This window comes from Gouania willdenowi, chromosome 14, assembly GCF_900634775.1.
Source record: "Gouania willdenowi chromosome 14, fGouWil2.1, whole genome shotgun sequence".
Taxonomy (NCBI): Eukaryota; Metazoa; Chordata; class Actinopteri; order Blenniiformes; family Gobiesocidae; genus Gouania; species Gouania willdenowi.
Genome location: NC_041057.1, coordinates 35654669 through 35660053, shown reverse-complemented (window position 1 = coordinate 35660053; position 5385 = coordinate 35654669).

Genomic DNA, 5385 nt, shown 5'->3' with positions numbered 1-5385 from the left:
TAAAACATGGATTTTGTGCTGCTGGTGATTAATAAAAGTGCCTTTGTGACATTTTTCTTTAGTGACTTCGACCCAGTTTTCTTATTCTTGTAAAACCACGTCGAGAAAACAATATATCGATATTAATATATTGACATTTTTGAGGAAAAATATTGAGACATGAATTTTGGTCTATATCGGCCCTAGGCAACAGTTAATGGCTAATAGCTACTCTCTGTGATGATCCAATCCAACTATTTAAAAACCCACAACATACGTAACCTACATGGAACTGGACCAGGTGATGTCATCATCAGGGTAGAATCTGGTTGAGTTTACATGTGGTAAAAAAGAGGAGCCAATGTCGCACTACGGCATCCTCGCTTCTGTCAGTCTGCCCTAGGGCAGCTGTGGCTACAATAGTAGCTTACCACCACTAAGTGTGGAGTGAAAGATTATGATAAAGAGCTTTGAGTGTCTATAATAAAGTCCTATGTAAAATCTAATGCAGTATTATTATTATTAGTAAATGCAAAAATAAATTACAGATATTTCTATATAATATAATATAATGTAATATAATATAATATAATATAATATAATATAATATAATAATGGTAATTCATTTATAATGATTTAATTTGGAATATTTGACTTTTTGTTGTATTTAGCTGCACAAATCCCTGTCAGATGATCCATGTTCATACATAATGTGGTAAAACGTGTGTGTGTGTGTGTGTGTGTCGGCTCAGTTGTCAGCGAGGCTGGTTTGGCCTTCAGACGACAGGGAAACACCAAGCGTGGACACGGTTTCCATGGCAACACAGCGATGTATAAAGGTCACTGTCAGAGATTTCTCCTCAGAAGAAGAAGAAGAATAAAAGGATTATTATTATTATTATTATTATTATTATTGGTAGATAATACACGTGTTTGATGGTTCTCGCTCTGTTTTAAATCGTTCATCCACCAATATATTAATATATTATATATTCCAACAATGATAAAAATGCAGTGATTTTTATTTTTTTAAATAGCAGTAAATGGTGATGAGAGACTCGTCTTTTTAATATTTCTTCTCTTTTGAAGTGGGAAATGGAAAATAACGTTCTGCCTGAGCTTTGTGTTTCTGTGCAGATACGTGGTCCTCCTGCCCCCTCAATCACCCCCCCCCCCCTCTCAAGTCATTTTAATTAAGTCGGTCTCACTGCCATGGCAGGCAGAGATAATTGGAGAGGGTTTTGGATGCCATTTACTCTAAATGACGCCTGTTTTCTCTCCTTTTCTCCATCACCCCCCTCATCTCCTGGCAAAGCGCTACCTACCCACCTATCTCCTTCTTCTTCCTCTCCACTATCTTATATTCAAACGTGAAATATGGATTAACCTCTCCTGCGTGGCTGAGAGGCCGATTCTCTGTGAATTGCAAATTTTGGCCAACACTGCAATTTATTTGAAAAGGCAAATCAGGCAAAGCAATTTAGTGGAGGTGAGGAGCTGCTTTGAACTTTTTTTTTTTATCCATTTATGAAAGTTGATGTTTTCCTCTTTCTTTCCTATTGGAGCGTAGACACTTCTAGAAGCATCACAGCTATACGCTTTATGATTTATGGAGGAACATGACAGGCTTTGATTTACATCTAAACATCTGTGAGATGGACTTTGATCTTTATTGACAACATAGAGTGTTCACAGATCATTTCTATATGTCCACAGATATAACCTGTAATAAACATGTAATAAACCTGTAATAATAAACCTGCAATAAATCTACAATAAACCTACAATACGCCTATAATAAAAAACCTGTAATAAACCTATAATAATAAATGTAATAAACCTGTAATAATAAACCTACAATAAACCTACAATACGCCTATAATAATAAACCTGTAATAAACCTATAATAATAAAATGTAATAAACCTGTAATAATAATCATATAATAAACTTGTAATAATAATCCTATAATAAACTTGTAATAATAAACTTGTAATAATAAACTTGTAATAATAAACTTGTAATAATAAACTTGTAATAATAAACTTATAATAAACCTGTAATAATAATCCTATAATAAATCTGTAATAATAATCCTATAATAAATCTGTAATAATAATCCTATAATTAACCTGTAATAATAATCCTATAATAAATCTGTAATAATAATCCTATAATTAACCTGTAATAATAATATCTAAACCTGTAATAATAATCCTATAATAAATCTGTAATAATAATCCTATAATTAACCTGTAATAATAATCCTATAATTAACCTGTAATAATAATCCTATAATTAACCTGTAATAATAATCCTATAATAAATCTGTAATAATAATCCTATAATTAACCTGTAATAATAATCCTATAATAAATCTGTAATAATAATCCTATAATTAACCTGTAATAATAATCCTATAATTAACCTGTAATAATAATCCTATAATTAACCTGTAATAATAATCCTATAATAAGTCTGTAATAATAATTCTATAATAATCCCACTCACTATGACTTTAAACACTACATCATGTGTACAAAGATTTCAACTACTGCAGAAAAATGTAACGTTAAACTAAAATTAATTTGGTAAAGCCAAGATTAAATCATCAATTCTATTGGACAAGTTGAGTTTGGGGAAACATTTTCATATTTCAAACTTTATTAGAATACATTTAATAAAGTTTTTAAAATTGGAATAAAGCTGTTAATTGTAACTGGATTTTAGGAAGATATTTAATTTTATGATTAAAACTCTCCTTGTGCCAAAAATAATAATGCATATCAATTATTGTCATGATAAAGGCTGTAATAACATTACATATATTTCATTTTGCACCTAGTTTTTGGAAATACTGCATAAATAACACAGTTTGTGTACACGAAGAGTACACGTGTATCTAAAGTTAAAGGAGCAGTAGTTGTGCAACGGATCATAATTGATCATAATTCATCATAATTGATCTGTTGCACAACTATTCACAAGGGTTAAGGAATGTCAGTTCAGTATAGATAGTTCACCTTATTATCCTTCTATTTAAATATTGACTCATTTTAATGTAACTATAAGATTTTCAGCGCTACTTCTGTCTCTAGCGTGCCCAGTTTGACGACCTGCTGACCCGCATCGGCGCTCGCATCTCCTACAGACCCAAACTACAGACGCTCTATTCCAGCAGAAGAATCTGTCCATCTGCCTCCAGTTAGTGTTTTATTTTGCATTATTCTGAATATGTCACGGTTGGGGAAGTTTCTGATTGGTCGACGCAAAAAGTTCAACAATTGCAACTCCAGCGTCGGCCGTGTTGGAAGCACCGGATGCATGTCAAAAGCTTGAAATTTAAAAACACGCTGCGTCCGCCGTGCTTAAAGCTTCAAAATGCACCGCACAGGAGGCGGGACCTCTCGACACTCCTGGAGGCGCGTCCACCATATATTGTTTATATACACCTGACGCTTTCGACACATTTGGTGTGAACGTACCATTAAGTGGGCCACAGATTTCACGCAGGAAAACCCTCAATTTCAACGTACTATTGCACTTCTGCGTATAATTGATATAAAGTATGTAAGGAACCTACAATATTCAATCAATAAGTTACACATATCCGTCAATGCAGAATCTTGACTTTAAATGTTCTTGTTTTTGTGCCATTTTTTTTAATTTAATCTGGGTACATTTTGTGAAATAACTCGAGGGAAACTGCAAGATTCTAAAAAAATTTAGAGTTCTTTTAAGAAAAACCTACCAATGTGTGATATTAGCATTATATTGTAGAGTTTTATTGAACATGGCTGATATATCTACAAATGAATTATATGCTCATTACACAACAATGGATTTATGACCAAATGACGCCAAAGAAATGTACATACTGCAGCTTTAAATCTGGGATGTTCAGACTGTTTTAAAAACATCAGACGAGAACGAACGTGTCATGTGAACTTCCTGCACAGAGAGGAATATTTCTTTGGTTTTAGTTTTAAACTAACATCCATTGTTAGTCTCTGTTTTTGGAAAGCAGCACTTTTTAATCTTTAACTTTGTTTTTTTTTTTTCACTTGAGTTGTAAAGGTTTAACCCAGAATATAATTAATGTAAGTATGGCCAAAAGATCAAATAAATGCATTGTATGGTTATTGTATTGATTAGCTCCTCATGTGGCAGCTCAGTTTTATTACTGAGTGAATGAGTGAAAACGAGCTGATGATATAAAGAAGACCTCAGTGTTAATAACAGAGCTTTAGAAATCAAGTCCATTTAGTGTTTTGCAACAGTGTGTGATTGAATAATGTGTGTGTGTGTGTGTGTGTGTGTGTGTGGCTCCGTCCATCAATCAGGAAGCAGTGGACTGTGCTGCTGAAAGGGTCTCCATCAGCCCACCCATCCCGTCAAACGCTCAGGGCAGATCTAATGTCCTGACTGTTCTAATGCTGGACTAATGTTCTCCAGATGTCTCCACACAGAGGGCTACAGAACCCTGAGTGTGGTTTGGGATAAACACTGAGCTCCAGGGAATGTTCAGGAGCACCTGCAGCTTCAGCTTTCACACTGTTCTGTAACAACATAGATCATCTCTGTGTGGATGAACCTTTGTGCTTCTGTGGTGGGACTCATTCCTGATTAACATATGAGCGTAGGATTGGAGTGATTAGAAAGGTTTGGTTCTTCTTTCAATTTTAGTGAAAAAACAAAACAAAAGAAAAAACCTCTTTTGGAATAGTTTGTCCAACACAGAAAAGTCACAGTTTGTACATAGATGTAGTGTTTTATTATGCACTATATTCATTTTATGAATAGGACTACTTTACAGTTCTAGAGCCTGTGTTCCTCCATCTTGAAATCATGTGATTGATGATGTCACACGGCCCCACTGCCTGTAAACATCCCATTGTTTTCTATTGGAGTGAAACATTCAGCCTGATTTATAGATCATTTAGTAACTTTTAGATCATTTGAGTCAGGATCACTTTAGTCACATAGCTTTATTTAGCATGTGTTGTAGATGTGGTGGTAAGGCTCTGTTCTGGGTGCTCTCTGCCATTCAAAGCTGGAAGCAGCTTCCCCTTTCCTCTTCCATGAGCTGCATAGAAAGGCTATACAGAGAGCGTGGTCAGCATGACCCCCTGGAACAGAAGCACAGACATTAGTGTAAATTCCACCTTATTTATATAGCGCAAATTACGACAAAAGTCATCTCAATGCGCTATCAAGATATAACATTTTGTAAAAAAAAGGAAAAAGCCAAAAGATCCACGTGAACAAGCACCAGTGACAGAAGAAACAACTCCCTTCTAACAGGTTCAGAGGTGGAGAAGATAGAGATCTAGTCCATCAGAGTGTCCTACACTAGTTGAGCCGTTGCCATCTGTATAATGAGACAGAAGAGGAGGAGCTGGGGTGG